At 42.5% G+C, this 17,710-nt stretch overlaps 1 long non-coding RNA gene across 1 annotated transcript; it reads right to left on the reverse strand.

The window, feature by feature from the left end:
* Nucleotides 1-9,721: 9,721 nt before the first annotated feature.
* Nucleotides 9,722-14,290, reverse strand: LOC134758686 (uncharacterized). Its single transcript, XR_010134131.1, has 2 exons — nt 14,151-14,290; nt 9,722-9,872 (listed from the first exon to the last, which is right to left on the reverse strand). It is a non-coding gene; the product is annotated as an uncharacterized lncRNA (long non-coding RNA).
* Nucleotides 14,291-17,710: the final 3,420 nt, after the last annotated feature.

Here is a 17,710-nt window from a genome sequence, read left to right on the forward strand (position 1 = left end):
AATGGCTAAGTCCATACTTGAGGCACTGTATTTGTTAATTGCATGAATATTTCTTATTTTAAAAAATATGTCTACTTTCAATAAAGACTTAAGGGAGGTGGCACTATTAAAACTTGTTTAAAAAACAAAAAACAGGCGAATTAAAGACAATAAGGAAGGCAAGTTCTAATAAGCTATTTCCCTTTTTCTGGCACTCTTGTGTGTAAATATATAAACCTTAATTCAAGAGGATCACATTTCATTAAGTTGTCTAAACATAAGCTCACTTGAAAATAGCCTGAGTGTGGAAAGGCTTTTCTAAAGAATATTCCAGTGTTTGTTCTTCATCACTTAAAGCTGCAGTCTTAATTTTAATATGACACGTGGCATTCCAGACATAGAAGAAGCCATAGATCATAGCCATGGAGATAAATGACTCACTTCAAAATGATAAATTATATTGAGGTATTAAAACTTCTCCAAGTCTTACATACAACTAGATATGATTTAAAAATGCCATTTTCCTTTTTATGAACCATATTTCAATGATTGATCACAAAAAGAAAGCTGGAATATTTAGCCAATTTTCAGATCTATCTTTTTCAAAGTCAAGTTTAGAATGGAGAGATTCTGACAGCTCACTGGCTTTCTTCTATATAATAAATTGTGTGTGCTCTTCACTGTTTCTCATTTGGAATCATTAATTCATAAAATGAAGCCTTGAAGTGAGACTTCTTTATCAGACCTAAAAATTAGGAAGCAAATACAGATTAAAAACTGCTAAGTCAACATTGGCCAAGATTCTTTAATGAGGGAAAAAACAGCCATCTCAAAGACTAATGCTGTCAGCCACTCAGAGTGGTGAGAAGCCTCCTCTGCAGGAGTCAGAAGAAAACTTTTGTGTTCCTCCTCTTTGGGTAACATCAGTCATGCCTGCTTTCTTAATTTAAGAACCAGATGAGATCAGGTATATTTTGAAGCCATAAAGCACCATTTACATATTAGATGTGATAGTCACAGTGGGAACAGAAATATTGGAGATTCAATTCAAACTATTCTTATTCCTAAAAAATAACCCAAAGTATGTTTCTATAAAATGGAGTCAGTGTCATCTCTCTCTAATTCAATGGACAGCAAGGGAAATAAACAGCCACTCTAAAAATGGAATTGAAACAATTCAATAATCTCTGAAAATAAAAAAAAGCTTTTCCCAATGATCTTCAGTCTCAAAACAACATAGGTCTGATTACAGGCTTCTTGGGAGACAATATTAATATAAGCAATCATATAACGTGTGTCTTAAGAACCCAACAACTACAATTATAATATATTAGTTGTAGTTTGTAAAACAGAGCACTCTTCAAAAATCAGTCTATAAGGTTGAATCCAAATGACTTAACCATGGGACACAAATTGTTCTGTGAACGTGCTCTAAAGATAAATTGTTGGACTGAAGAGATTGGAAGATTGACTTTCATCATCTAATAAAGTACAGAAATGGAAAAAAATCTATTTTTTTCACAATGGCTCACGTGTCTTAGTTTTGATTTTCAAGGCACTAGTTTCAGCAGCAAGACATAGTTTATTCATAGGCTCTCTAAGGGTAAAACAAATAGTGTGCAGAGTTTAGATCAATATAAGAATGACTCACTTGACAGATATTTGGATCTGTAGAAACCTCAGCCCTCTGGTTCAGATGCTCCAAACTCCCACATAATTTTTCCCTCTAAGATCCGTAAAATAACTGTCACAAAACCCATCCTAAAGATGCAGAACAATCCTCCACAACAAAACATTCTTCAAACATTTACTCAGAGTTAGTTTATTCTGTTTTACCATCAATTCTAAAAAGCACACTTATTTAATTTCCCAGCATATAGAAACATAGAAACAGGAATTTAGAAGGTGAGAGAAGAAGAAAAAAACACGAAGAAATGACATTGCAAAAGATGTGAGCCCAAGTGGATGATGGCTCACACCTGTAGCCCCAGCTACTCCAGAGACTGAGATGGGAAGATCGCCTGAGTCCATTTCAAGTCCAGCCTCGGCAACATTAGTAAGGCTCCCTCTCTAAAAAGTAAATAAAATAAAGAAAGATGTAAAAGCTGACTGTGAACTAGGTAGGCAACAGACAGAAAGATAGAAGCCAAGATGCGCTCACTGCAATCAGGGCACAGTAAACTTTCAAGGGTACCTGCCAATTGAATAGTGTTTAAGGCTGTCAATGCATTCAGTGATAAACTTCAAAGTGAATTAAAACATTGAAAGACAAAGGAGGATATATTAAAATAATTTCTTTTCCTGTGGAAAATTTGGAACATGTATGAAAAGTATATGAAGAAAAGCCGTCATGATCTTGTATCTTAGAAATAATCAGTCAACAATGGTTTAATTTCCTCCTGCTGCCACCATGTGCAGTAAATTTGCATACATTAAGACCTCATCATTAGGCCATTCCCTAATGCCCTGGCCTTGTTGCTTTTTAAATAGAAGCTAATCGTTGGAGCTACTGAGAGGAATCAGCGGACCTGAAGGGGTTCTGGGTGTTTTCTCCCTAGAGTTGCAAGGTAAATTGATCTTCTAGAAGAAACTATGAAGATTATAACCATTCTAAAGGGATTTCAATTGCATTGTGCTGACATATGTTAAATTTGTTGTGATAAAATGTGAAAATCTGCAGACCTACCTCCTTTAGCTATGTCAAAAAGGCAGCCACACAGCAATTTCACATGCATCAGAATGTCCACACATCTTCAGATTTGCTTTTAAAAATATTATTTCAGTAACTGGAAAAATGAAGGCAAGTATCCAGAACATAACAACACATAGGAATCCAGCACTTGGAATAAATGCATATTTACATTTTGCAATTTTGCATTCTTTTAAAAATAAAAGCGACAAGACATTACATGTGAATGGGTAATACCTCATTAGTTTCTTCTTGGTTTTGATGCAGAGCAGGTGAACCCCCAAACTGGGGCTTAGCCTGGGAAGGTTCTTGGCTTTGCCCAGGAAAAACTTCAAAGATGAGCCAGTGGTGTTAGCAACTCCTATTGAAGCGGCCATGCACAGCAGCAGCAGAGGGACTGCTCCTTCCAGAGCAGGGCCACCCCATTGGCAGGGTGCCCAGAGTAGCAGGGGCAGTTCTGCAGTCATATTTATACCCACTTTTCATTACATGCAGATTAAGGGGCAGGTTATTCAGACATTTCTAGAAAAAGGGTGGTAAATTCCTGGTCATTGCCATGGAAAGGAGTGGTAACTTCCGGGTGTTGCCATAGCAACGATAAATTGACATGGCACTGGTGGACACGTGTGATGGTTAATACTGAGCATCAACTTGATTGGATTGAAGGATACAAAGTATTGATCCTGGGTGTCTCTGTGAGGGTGTTCCTAAAGGAGATTAACATTTGAGTCAGTGAGCTGGGAAAGGCAGACCCACCCTCAATCTGGGTAGGCACAGTCTAATCAGCTGCTAGCGTGGCTAGAACATAAGCAGACAGAAATATGTGAAAAGAGAGACTGGCCTAGCCTCCTAGCCTACATCTTTCTCTCATGCTGGATGCTTCCTGACCTTAAACATTGGACTCCAAGTTCTTCAGTTTTGGAACTTGGATTGGCTGTCCTTGCTCCTCAGCCTGCAGACAGCCTATGGTGGGACCTTGTGATCATGTAAGTTAATACTTAATAAACTCCTCATATATATATATATATTCCATTAGTTCTATCTTCCTAGACAGATCATGTGAGTTAATATTTAATAAGCTCCTATATATATATATATTCCATTAGTTCTGTCCCTCTAGAGAACTCTGAGTAATACATGTCTTACGGAGAGGTGTTTTCACCTCCTCCCTATTTCAGCCAGTCTTCAACCCAGTTTGGAGTAAAGTCTTGTCTCCTACCTCAGTTTCAATTCATTCTCTCCTCTTTCTGAGGCAACCACTCCCCTGTGGGTCACTTTTGAATGAAAGATGTCAATTACTGGCAGAAATCTTTGGGATGTGGCTAAAAAAGTGAATGCTGTCAGTAGGATATCACCAATAGGAGTTTCTCTCCTTTTTTAGGTGATGGTCACAACTTCATAAAAGGCTTTCTAGCTCTAGCTTGGAACGGACTTGGGTTCAGATTCTGACTCTGCTAAGCAATTGACCATGTGACCCTGGATGATTTACTTAAATTCCCTGTGCCTCAGTTTTCTCATACCTAGAATGAAAATAAAAATGGAACTTACAGGTTTGATGTAAGGATGAAATGAGTTAATTTACATAAAATGCTTGGCATAACTCACGGCACATAAAAAAGCTTGAAAAAATGTAAGTGATTTTTATGAGAACTTGAAAGATGAAGGAGGATATATTAGGAAGTGAATTGTTAGCTGTACAGAAAGTGTCACTGATTTTTTTTTTTAACCATGTCTTAAGATAGCTAAAGAGTGGGATTTTTATCAAGGGACATCAACAAAGCTCTAGGCTGACATTTGAAAGGGAAATTATTCAATTCAATTAAACAAATATTTATTAAGTGACTAGTATTTAACATGGACAGCAAGATTTCAATGTAATAGTAGGCAGACAAGTGAACAGCTATTCTGTCATTGCTGCTGGGTGGTGCTGCCTCCTAGAATAGATGCTTATCTGGAGAGGAGGCTTTCCACATGGTTCATAATAAGGAATTGATCAAACATCAATAAAAACATCTTTCTAATTCGTAGCTGACATAAAGCTGGCATGGTGAGGTGAATCCAAAAGATGATAACAAAGTGGAATTATAGACTAAAATTTTTAAAATGAGTTTTAATATGGAGAAATATAAACTTCAAAAACCACCTAGCCAAGAGCAGCAGGGTAACAGCAGGTCATTTGAAAAAGTCTTGAGGATTTTAGCAGATTTGGTGGAAGCCCTATTTGAGCTATCTTACATAGTTGCAAAAAATCCTGCAGACTTGCACTGTATTATTAAGAGAAACACAGTACCACAACCGATAAAGGTCTCATGGTATTCCCCACAGGCCACAGCACATTTTGTTCATATTTGAGGATAGCTGCTTAGAAGGATATTGACACATTGTAATATCTAGAGGAAGGTGTCAGAGATGATATTGAACAATGAGATCACATGGACACAGGAAGGGGAATATCACACTCTGGGGACTGTGGTGGGGTGGGGGGAGGGGGGAGGGATAGCATTGGGAGATATACCTAATGCTAGATGACGAGTTAGTGGGTGCAGCGCACCAGCATGGCACATGTATACATATGTAACTAACCTGCACAATGTGCACATGTACCCTAAAACAAAGTATAATAAAAAAAAAAGTGAAAAAAAAAAAGAATGGAAACCATGACTTTATAGAAAAGGTTAATATGTGAAGGTGGCTTCATGGAAAGAAGTATTGAGACTGAGGACATGGGAGGTGGCTTGGTATACTTTAAAATTTGTCACTTGGTTTTAAACTTTACAGGAAGTTATAAGATGACAAATTGAAAATGTCAAGAAGGGCATTCTAGAAATTATAAATAAAATGGTAAGAAAAGAGTTTCCTGCCACTGGATAAATCGAATGAAATGATTAACTGTCAGATAAATTGTAGAGAAACTTCTTGCATCAGTGGGATGAATGAAGACAGTTCTGACTCACTCTCTCATCCTACAAACGCCCTAGTAGCAAAGTCTGTACCTGAACAGGCTGCGTAATTATTCTCCTCTGTGCTAAGTGAGGTAGAAACATGTAGTTGACTTTATTATAATGGGATCTTTTCAATCTCCAAAGGGCATTGATTTGTTTTCTAGTCTGTATTTGCATTAATTTTTGCTCTTTAAAATAAAACCAATGACCACTTTATGTCTACTAAGATGGCTATAATGGTAATATATTTTTTAAACACAGAAAATAACAAGTGTTGGCAAGAATATAGAGAAATTAGAGCCCTCATACATTGCTGGTGGGAATGTAAAATGGTGCAGATGCTGCTGAAAACAGCTGGACAGTTTTTCAGAGTTAAAGAATTGTCACACAGAATTCTCAACATGGAATTACCATGTAAACCAGAAATTCCACTCCTAGATATACATACCCAAGAGCATTTTGAAAATATTCATGTACAAAAACTTGTGTAAGAATGTTCATAGCGGGATTATTTATAATAGTAAAAGTAGAAAGAAACAACACGTGTCCATCAATTAATGAATGTGTAAAGTTTGGTATACCCATACAACAGAATATCATTCAGCCATAAAAAGAAAGAGAGTACTGTGATGCTACAAGATGGACGAGCTTTGAAAACATGCCGAGTGAAAGAAGCCAGACACCAAAGGCCACATATTGTATGATTCCATTTGTGTAAGATGTCCAGAATAGGCCAATCCATAGAGATAGAAAGTACATTTGTGATTTCCAGGGGCTGGAGCAGGAAGGGAGCATTGGGAGTGATTGCTGTGGATATGGGTTTATTTTAGGAGTAATGAAAATGTTCTAAAATCAGTTTGAGGTGATGGTTACACAACTTTGTGAATATACTAAAAACCACTCAGCTGCACTCTTTTAAATGGTGAATTTTATGTCATGTAAATTATATCTCAAAATTGTGTCAATGATTTGGAATAAGTAGAATTATGTTTAAAAAATTATGGCACTTTTCCATTTTTCTAACATTTCCAAAGGTTATAGAGGGTTCTGGCCCCGCCTTGCTCCCCTCTTAGCCTAGCTGTTTTACCACTCTGTACATTGACGTTTTTATAGATCTACATGAAGTGTGCAGTTATTCAAAACAACTTGTAACATAAACTATGACTATTCCTTCCCTGGAGATCTGGAGGCTGTTTTCTAATTTTTCTTCCCTGAGTTTCTCATGGCTCTTGTACTGTGGTTGGCATTGAGGTCCCCGCAGTTGAGAATGTGAGTGGCTTAGCAGGGAACTGCACAGAACTGGGGACATTTGTGAGCTGGGAACAACCTTAGGTGGGCACTGGTGGCCTCCAGAACGCAGATGAGAGAGCAGGGGATTCCAGGTAGAGGAAGAGAGATCACAAGCTGGTGTGGCTAGGCTCCAACTTTAAAGCTAAAATGATCAAAGATCCCCAACATTTCAGAGCAAGAAATATGGGGAAGTCAACGTTATTGTGTGAATAACATCAGCTTTTGGTTGGTTGATGGATGGCTATTGAGTTTGGGGGTTCTTCTGTGACCTTATTAGTTGCTACAGATATTCTCAGTATCTCTTAGCACCTTGTAAACAGAGGAAAGAGAAGCCTGCAGCTCCTCTCCTCAGCAGATAAACATCTGGGGACAGTGACAAAGCCCACAGACCCTGATGGTGTCTTTGATATACAGCCACAATACGCATTTTGACACCGAGTAGATGCTTTTAGATGATGAAATCAGTGGTTTGAATTTAGGCATTTGTGTGAAGTTTATGAGCTTTCATGCCATGATTGGCTTAAGTAATTCAGAACTAGCTGCGTGTGGGTGCCGTGGAAATACTCTTTCAATCTCTTTCTTATTGGGCCATTTTTGTGCAAAAGAAATTGCTGTTTTAATGGCAAAAACAGCAATTACTTTTGCACCTACCCAAGAGTTCATGGGATATTCAAAGCAATTTTCCGAACTGTATCCTCCAACTCGAGGCAGTTACTGTGAAACCACTAGATGGCACAGTCATGCTAGATGTAATCAAGACTTCAGCAGAAATGAAAAAGTGAGTCTTGCTAGATAACTTCATCAGATACTTAAGCTGTAGTTTACTTCCCCTCTCCAAAATTTTTCTACATGTTAGTAATTTATGTCTTCCAGATCGTGTAAATACAGATGTGTTAGACTTAGTCATCTAAATCAATTGTTCAGTGACTACAGCCAAACTATAAAAAATGATTACTTCTCTTTGTTTTCAGTTCAAGTATTTTTACTATTCCTTTGCCACACATTTATTTTTCATACAGTTACCTCAGCGCCCTGGGTCCCTTTTCTTTTGTACACATAGTGATAGAGAGGGAAATTATTCATCTCCAACGTCCTGGAAATTGTTTTCCAGCGCATAAATTTCCTCGTCCTCTGAAAGATGTCAATCATTTTCTTCAGCAGGGCATTAGGGAACTCCAGCTTTCCGAAAGATGTTAGGAAAGAAATGTCATGTCCCAAGACACAAAGTAAATGATTACTTTCTTTACCCAGCTTTATTTGTCATTTGTCTTAAAAAAAAAAAATAGGAGAACTGTTTTATTCACAGTCAGAGGCTAAGGCAGCAAGACAAGGTACGTTAGTGAGGCTGTAAATACCACTGTGTCCACGATCACTTAACACAACGCCATCTCCCAGCGCAGCCCCAGCCCCTCTGCACCCCCCGCCCCACTGCACCCCTTAAAGCCAGAAACACTCAGACCCCCCAAAAGTTTAGTAGGGCTGCATTTAGAACAAGTCCAGAGTCAACAAAGGAAAATAGTGGAAGACACTTAGGAGGGAGAAGAGAGAAATGAAATTTATTTAGCCCGAGGTCCCCACGCCATGAATGTGGCCAGCAGGGGGCTTCTCGTGCGGACGCTCAAAGCCGGAAGAGCCAGCAGGCACGGAAGCCCTCGTGGGAGCCGGGAGTTCCATGGCGAGGCCCCCCGCTGCTGCCCCAAGAAACGCTTGGGTTTGAGATCTCAGGAAACACGGAGAGCCCCCACTGCGATGGTGACGGCCCTCGAGTGGGTGGTGCTAAGGAAAGGGCAGCACACCCTCGAGGGCGGGAAGTGAATGGGGTGAGAGTTGGCACTGCTGGCCATGTTTTCCTCCATTTCCTTATGGGACTCAGTTTCCTCAAAGGAAGAACCAAAATGAATAAAGTCTGATATGGTTTGGCTGTGTCCCCACCCAAATCTCACCTTGAATTGTAGCTCCCATAATTCCCACATGCAGTGGGAGGGACCCCCTAGGAGGTAATTAAATTGGGAGGGTGGGCCTTTTCCGTGCTATTCTTGTGATAGTGAGTAAGTCTTATGAGATCTGATGGTTTTATGAAGGGCAGTTCCCCTCCACACGCTCTCTTGCCTGCCTCCATGTAAGATGTGTCTTGTTTCCTCTTCGTCCTCTGCCATGATTGTGAGGCCTCCCCAGCCATGTGGAACTGTGAGTCAATTCAACTTCTTTCCTTTATAAATTACGCAGCCTTGGGTATGTCTTTATTAGCAGTCTAGTTTTTTATACAAAGAGATTGAGAAACAGCCCTTGATTGTGCTGACAAGATTTTAGGAGCTGTTTATAAGTGCCCTACTGAGGACTCTGGAGATGATCCTTCATTCTAGAATTATAAGGTTAAAGTTGTTTGTTTGTTTTTTCTACTTGCCTAGTCCTTGGTGTATATAAAGAATCTTGTGGTACTTTGGTATTTATTAAGAGATAGAGAGTCTTTAATTTTTGAATACATTGGATCAATTTTTATATAGTATTGCATTTTTTATAACCCTTATTTACTTTTTATTTTTAAACCCCACCGTCTTCTCTATTCTCTTGACCCAGATGTCATGTAATAAGTTATGACATTATACATTTTCACCTTAGAGCTATGTTCTGGGGCTTGGCACTCTTATTATTTAAAAAATGGTATCTTCTATGAGAAAACATGAATATTAAAGTAGACATGAATTTAGTTTTGTATAATTAAATTGAATCCCAGGATGGCAAAGATTTAAATATGATTTATACTTGGCGTTAGTAGCAGCAAGTAATACTTGCTGCAGTAACAAAAAACCATTTCATTGGCTTCGTACAATGAAGGTTTATTTCTCACTCTCATCACCATTCAACAGAGAGAGAGCCCTGCTCCATACATTCATTCAGGGATCCAGGCTCTTTCAAACTGGTTGCTCTGTCATCTTCTAGTACCATGGTTCCCTCTACCAATGCTTTGCATCCTATCAACAGGTGACAAAAGAGAGGGCGAATGGATAAATCACATTCCACTCAACCGCCTCAGTCTGAAGATGATACACCTAATTTCTGCTTACATCCCATTCATAAGAACTAGTCCCAAGGACCTATCTCAAGAAGAAGAGAACATGGATATTGTTGCAAAGTATTCTGGTATCTACTATACACACACGTTAAATCAAGTTTAGCCTAAAGCTGCCTCCTTACATATTCTAAATTTAGCCTAAAGGTTTCTCCCTATATGGTGAACTATAAATTAAATGGAGGTATAAACAGACTGTAACCTATTTCTGTGACAATCATTGAGTTTTGGCCAAAGGGGGCCAACTGTTCAAGCCATGTTCAAATAAGGTAAATGCCAAGATGTAACTAATCCAGCTGTTTCTGCACCTCAATTCTGTTTTCTGTGTGTCACTTTCCTTTTTCTGACCATACTTTTCCACCAGATGGCTGCGTTGGAGTCTCTGAGCCTACTCTGGCTTGGGAGGCTGCCCAATTTGCAAATCATTCTTTGTTCAACTAAACTGTGTTAAATTTAATTTGTCTAAGGTTTTTCTTTTAGCACACATGTGCCAGCAATACAAAGTTTGAGAAGATACTAAACTATTTGTTTCAGGGTGAGAAATGCCATGTCTCACTCCTTGATGTACTCCCCCAGAAGAATCCGCCCACTCATACCATACCCAGTCAGGAATAAGCAAAATATGGCCTTGGGAATTAACTTCCTATTTCCAGCATTTGTTTAAACTAAAGAATCTTGGTGAAGTGTTGACCAAGGGAATTTTAAAGTAAAACAGCATATTTTAAAAGTTGATTTAATCTAGTCCTTAAGAAAACAGGCTTTAAGTCCTTTGTAAATGTGGTAGTCAGCCTACAAGATGGCCCCCAATGATTCTGTTGCTGATATTCCACCCTGTGTCATCTCCTCCCACTTTGAATAAGGCTGACTTGTGCAGCCAATAGAATACTGTGAAATGAGAGAGTGTGATTTTTGAGACTGGGTCACTAAAGTCATTGCAGCTTCCCTTGCTTTCTTTTGGATTACTTGCTCTTGGGAAAGCCAGTTGCCACATTGTGAGAACACTCAAGAATCCCTGCAGAGAGGGCCACATGATGAGGAAATGAAGTCTTCTTCCAACAGCCGGCACCGACTTGCCAGCCATGTGAGTGCACCATTTTGGAATCAAGTCTTCCACCTCTAATTAGGCCTTCAGATGGCTGCAGCCCTAGATGACTTTTGACTACAACTTCTTGAGACACCCTGAACCAGAACCACTCAGTTAAGCTGCTCCCAATTTCCTGATCCATAGAAATGGTGCAAGATAATAAATGTTTATCGTTGTTTTAAGCCACTAAATTCAGAAGTAATTTATTCCATAGGAACAGCTAAAATAAATACAGTATATCCAGACAATCTGTTCTTCCGTTGTGGGTTTTGGAATGCTGGGTTAACAGTAGACAAAAGGCAAAAGAGGGGACCCCCTGATCTTATCCCACCAATTAGAAATATATATGATTTAAATAGATTCGCTTTCTGCTTTTTAAAATGTTCATAAAAATACTGGCACTTCAACCAGATTAAGTTCATTACCATATAAATAACCCTAGCTAGATTGCTTTTCTTTTTGAGAAGAAAAGATCATTAACTTAAATAGAATATCATTCATTTAAATTTTCACAAGAACCGTATGCTGGAGATTATTGCCATGTTTACAGATAAGAAAATGAAGTCTTATGAAGTTTAAATAGTTTGACTATACTCTAAATGGCAGAGTCAGGGTAGTACAATTCTAGAAGCTGCGTTTCATCCATATTGGTTCCTAAGCCTACCTGAAGTCAATCATTTTTCTCTGTGAAGAGTCGAGACCCCAAGAGGAGGGTAGAGTTAGTTTTGGAGCCTGGTACATGCTGGGCAAGGAGAGACCCAGGTTGCAGCTTGACATAGTTCAGTGCAGTTGAACAACTGTTTGTCAAACACTAATTTGGTAGCATAAATGCTTTTTAGGTCCTACTGGTTGTGGATTCTTGACGGTAATAACAATGACAGCAATGACAGCATGATGCCAACTGCATCTCAGATACTGTTCTGATATATTCACATGTGTTAACCCATTTTATCCTACAACAATCCATGGGTAGGAACTGTTATTGTCGCTATTTTACTGATGAGGCACTAAGGCAAAGAGAGATGAAATAACCCGTCCAAGGTCACCCACCCAGCTAGTAAGAAGTGGAGCTAGGACTCAAACCAGAGAGGCTGACTGCAGAGTCTGTGTGTCTGACCTTTCCAGGTGGCTCGATTAATGAGTTAGGCCTGTCCTATATCTGCTGGCTTAGTGTCTACCCCACTGCTGTCCCTACTCCTCACATTCCTCATGTCTTGTTCTCCACCGGTGTCTTGCCGCTGCTCCGGCCCTTCCCACCGTTGCTGAGCTCACCTGCATGGATGCACTGTGTTCTACTGCTCTGCGGATGCCCACATGGTGGCCAGTGTTTTCTTGGACCCCTGGGAGTCCTTGGGGTATCTGTGCTTCCTGCTAGAGCTATATGGGTGCTGGACAGGCAATTACCCCAATGTCCCTAACTTTGATGCAGCCTGAAGCAATCTTCAGAGACCGCCAAATAGTCTGAACTCAAGCAGGGCAGGGTCATTCTCAAGCTGTGATTTGTAGAAGAATCACCTGGTGTACCTACTTAAAATGCAGATCCCCAGGAACTGTGGGAAATTCTGAGCCTATGGGTTTGGGGTAGTGCTGGTTACTCTGAGGCAGGAAACTACCTCCAAGCCTTAGAAGACTCCTACAACAGGGAAATGCCCTCTTCACATGCCCCCCTTGGAGGACTTACTCTCCTTCCCGGAGTTTTCATGTTTCAAGCATCGTTTTATGCCATCTTAATCCATTCAGGCTCCTATGCTGTAATGCCATAGATTGGATGGCTTATAAACAACAGAAATTTATTTCTCACAGTTCTAGAAGGTGAGAAGTCCAAGATCAAAGTGCTAGAAACTTCTGTGTCTGGTGAAGGCCTACTTTCTAATTCATAGATGGTGACTTCTCACGGTTCCCACATGGTAGAAGGGGCAGGGTAGCTCTCTGGGGCCTCTAATCCTCCCAAAGGCCCCTTCTCCTAACGCTATCACCTTGGGGACTAGGTTTCAACATGCGAATTTTGGGGAGACACACTCATTCAGACCACGGTACATGTTTTCCATAATGACTGCCTCCTTCTCTCCAGACCAGGTGACTGGGTCTGGCCCCCACTGTGGCCCACACGCCCCTTTCTCATGCTCAGTGATCTATTGTCCTCTAGGGCCCCAGGCAAATCAGAGAAGATGGCTCAGACACCATCCCAGAGTGCCCAATTCCACTCAGTGGCTGCTGGGAGCAGTAGGCCAGGCCTGGATCACCAGCCCTACCCGTAAGGGCCTTAGTTGCTGGTAGACAGTCAGAAATGTAAGCAGATTATCAGTATCTAATGGAAAGAGCTGACAAAGAAGTATGAATTGGGTCCCATTGATGGCAGGGGCAGGCCTTCTGGAGCAGCCGCTGCCATCATGCTGGCTGCAGCAGGGAGGTGCGGCCAGGTATGCACACTCCATGGAGTCAGTGGGAACTGGGGACAAGCAGGTGCCCCACCCCTTCTAAGTTGGGGCAGGAGCTCCCTGGGTGCTGCTGCAGCCACCCAAGCCACGACTGTGGACCTGGGCATCCCTGTGCTCTTGGAGGGGCCAGGAGCAGGCAGGAACCCCACCTTCCCAGGCGCAGCTGCAGTCACCCAAGTTGCAGCTGCAGACCCAGGCCTCCTGCTCCATGGAGCAGGCAGGAGCCCCACCCCTCAGGGTGCAGCTGCAGCCACCCAAATCAATCTGCAGGCCCAGACATCTCTGTGCTCTTGGAGGCCCATGAAGGCCAACCCTGCTCTCACAGGCTCCGAAATACCTGCTCCTGCTGCCTGGTTTCTCCCTGTTGTCAGTGCCTGCTCTGATCATGGAGCAAAGTCAGGGCTGAGTCCAGGGCTGTTACAGCCTGGCTGGGTGTGCACACGCTTAGGGCAGTGCTGACATACCAGGCCTCTTCCACCTTGGCCCCCTCCGGACTTTGGGTGCCAACGAGTATAGGTGTGAAGCCAAGGGGTGCTGAGGGCAGCTCGGCACTGGCCTACAGTTGCCCCTTGGCACCTACAGCCTGGCACCATAAACATCAACAGGAGGCAGACAGGTTCTTTGGCGGAAGGGGGGCAAGTCCCTGGTGAGGCCTTACCTTCACATCAGGGAGGGCCTGAAGGCTGTGGGCTGGGCTGCCAGTCCCGCCAACTGGAGTGGGAACTTGTGGTTCCTTTTCCAGGCCCACCCATGGTCATGGGCCAATTGGCATTCATTTCTTCCCTTCTGTGGCTTATAAAAGCCCCAGGCTCTGCCAAAGCCGAGCAGACATCAGGATGACTTAGCTGTAGAGAGAAGCTACCCACTCAGGACCTCCTCTATGCTGAGAGCTGGGAAGATGATGGGACGACCTACATGTAGACAGGAATGACCCCATCCAGTGCTGCCTCTGCTGAGAGCTGCAGAGATGATGGGATGACCTGCCTGCAGAGAGGAGCTTCTCACTCCAGGGTCTCCTCTGTGCTAGGAGCTGAACACTCGTTGGGATGCCCTGTAGAAAGGGCCTAACCCCTGCATGTCACCTCTAAGCTGTTCTATTGCTCAACAAAGCTCCTCTTTGTCTTGCACACCCTCCACTTTTCTGCATCACTCATTCTTTCTGGTTGCAGGACAAGAACTCAGGACCCATCAAATGGCAGGGCTAAAAGAGCTGTAACACAAACAGAGTTGAAATATGCCCCTTGCTCACCATGTTGCAAGTGAAGAGAAGGGGAGAAGAGCTGTGGCCCTTCAGGGGGCCCAGACCTGTGAGCTCCCCGAGCCAGGGCTGTGATTCCCTCTCTGGAACCCTGTGGTTCCTGGTATCTCCAAGCTTCTGGGCACCATCGCAATTCCCGGTGCCATCAGGGGAAGCTGCTTGCGGTGTGCCTGGTCCAGCTGCAGCCTTGCAGAGAGCTGGCACCCATGCTGGCACCTGGAGCTGCCCGCATCATGGCAGCAGCCGGTGTGTCCAACTGCACAGTGGCTGGACCCCTCACTTGCTCACACAGCCCTCGCTGCTCCATGCCTGACTCACAGTCTCCCTTGGAGGTGTGGGATCCAGGGCGGTAGCATGAGCTGAGCACAGCCTACATGGCCAAGTGGGTGGAACAAACCCAGCATGCCCAAAGCAAAACTCGGGCAAAGACACCACCGGCCACAGGTTTCCAGCAAGAAAAGTAACACCCCAAAGATCCCGTAACACCATCAGAGCATAGACAGGGGGCCTTTTGCTTAAAATGCCCAACACTCAGGGAAGTTTACCAAATAAAGTGATATGTGACATGGCTGTGAAACACTAGTAATAGTCTAGGCCACGGGCTGGCAAACTACATCCCCTGGACCACATCCAGCCCACTGCCTATTTTTATACAGCCCACAAGCTAACAATAGTTTTTACGTTTTTGAATAATTGAAAAAAAATCAAGAGAAGAAGAATATTTTACGCCATATGACAACATGAAATTCCAACTCTAGTTTCTATAAATCGAGTTGTATGGGAATACAGCCATGCTCATTTGTTTCTGAATTGTTTGTGGCAGCTTTTGTGAGTTGATTTGTTGCAACAGAGACTGTGTGGCCTGCAAAGCCTCAAATATTTACTGTCTGGCCCTTGACAGCAAAAGTGTGCCAACTTTTGCTCCAGATAGGAAGGTGCTCTGGGCAGAGGCACAAGGTGAGAAAACACATCCGTGGTATGTGCATGGAGCTGCCTGCTTTAAGCAGTGTTCTCAGAGGAAGGAGGGTGAGGAAGAGGACGTTGGACAGCAAGGCCGAGGCAACCAAAGGGGCCATGTGGTCCGGAGAGTGATGGGCCTTGCTTAGATGTCGCTCCTGTGTAATCGGGAGCTCTGGAAAGCAGGGAGACGCAGCAATAAGAACTGAAAGCTAAAGCTGAGGAGGGGAGGGGCGGCAAGTTGGCCATTTAACAGGCTGAGGGGAGGGAGGCCCAGAGGTAGAAGAGAGAAAAGCCAGGAAGGGTGAAGAAGCTCCACGTGTTGGGTAGTTTTGCAGAGGATGAATATGTAGGTGCAGTTGTGCCAGGCGCTACTGCCATGTCCCCACTGCCATTCCAGTCACTCGGTTCCTATGATGAAGTCTCATCTTCATTATTTATTGTCCAAGTCCGCAATGAGGATTTCCAGTGGGAAGTTACCCTTTTGGATTTTCTCAGATCATGAAAAATATGATTGTGTACCTACAAGACACTTATAACCAGTGAAGTGCCATATAAATGTCAGCTGTTACTGATCGACTGAGGCAAAATTAGGGGTAGGTCACTGCAGGACAGTTTAGATGGTTAAATGTTGTCTTTTCTTCAATACTTACTACTATTTGCAGTTTATTCCAGAGGTTATTCTTGATTCATGCTGTGTCACTCCTTATGTGACTTTCCGTATAAAATTGTCGCCATGAGTTATTAGTTAGGCGAGCAGTTTAATCATTTTTCACCATTTGTCTCTGTTCAGGGAGAACTAGCATAACTATCATGCATTTAATGAACTCTCTAGATAATTATACTCAATGTCTTGCAGGAGGTGGGGGAACTAAAGATCCAGGGCTAACTCTATTCTTATTTGGTAATTAATCACTCGGACAATCTTCCAGTAAAAGAGGCACGAACTTTAGTTCCTGCAAAGGCCAGGAACTGAGGGAGGGGAACGAGGAAGGATGGAGCACTTTAGAGAATCTTTCTAACCTCAAGTACACCCAGGGAGCACTGAGTCTTGGGCATTACAACGAGAAAAATGATTAAGAAGCCATAGCAAATGCTCTCTCAGTGCTATTTTGCTTTTATTTATATTTGGGGGGAGGAATGAAGTCAGAATTATTTTTAAATAAGAGAGATGATAAAAACCAAACCATTAAAAGGTACCGATTAAATATTCATAACACAGTCCCACATCCTTAACAGGCAGCCCGGGAGGTGGGATGTCTTCCTGTGATTCAGGGAAGGGACATCCATCTCACTTGGAGTCAGTTTGCTGGTGACCATCTCAGGTCCCAGCCACCCCACGTCTCAAATTAACCATCCTTGGGGCTGGACCACTGCCCACCATGTTCATATTCCTTCACTTTTTGGGCTTTCTTTTCAAACCATGGCCACAAATGCAGTCTTAAGTTTGCTGAACTTGTCATTTCCCCTAAAAGAGCAAAATCTCACCGTTTGTTTTATTTCTGGGAGGACAGAGGTGAAAAGCAGGCCTGGAGTGGTGGCCATAAACCCATGGCTGTGGGCTGCTCTGAATAGAGTAGGGGAGGTGGGAGGGAATGTTATATTTCCACTGGCCATGAAAAACCACTAAGATGGAGCAACTCTCATGACCCTTCCCACCACAATTAAAAGGGGCAAAGTTTTACAAGCTCAGTTTACTGTGGAAGAGGGTTCCAGTCTCAAAGTAGATTCTAGCCATGCATGTGAATTAACAAGAGATTAGACAGAGAGCAAAAGCTATGAAAGTACACTTAGAACCTTTCTCTTCTTAATCGTGACCTAAAAGTAGGAACGGCTGCCTATTTTGAGGGGCCGAGTGCAAAACAAAAATGCGGAGCCCCCCTGTTCAAAATTTAAGAATTCTATACTCAAGAGAGCAGAGCATTAAACCCAAAGCATTAAACCATTCTGAGTTTGGAGCTCTGCACAGCTACATAGATCACACGCTCATGGAAGTTCAAGGC

This window comes from Gorilla gorilla, chromosome 5 (assembly GCF_029281585.2).
Source record: "Gorilla gorilla gorilla isolate KB3781 chromosome 5, NHGRI_mGorGor1-v2.1_pri, whole genome shotgun sequence".
In the NCBI taxonomy this organism is placed as follows: Eukaryota; Metazoa; Chordata; class Mammalia; order Primates; family Hominidae; genus Gorilla; species Gorilla gorilla.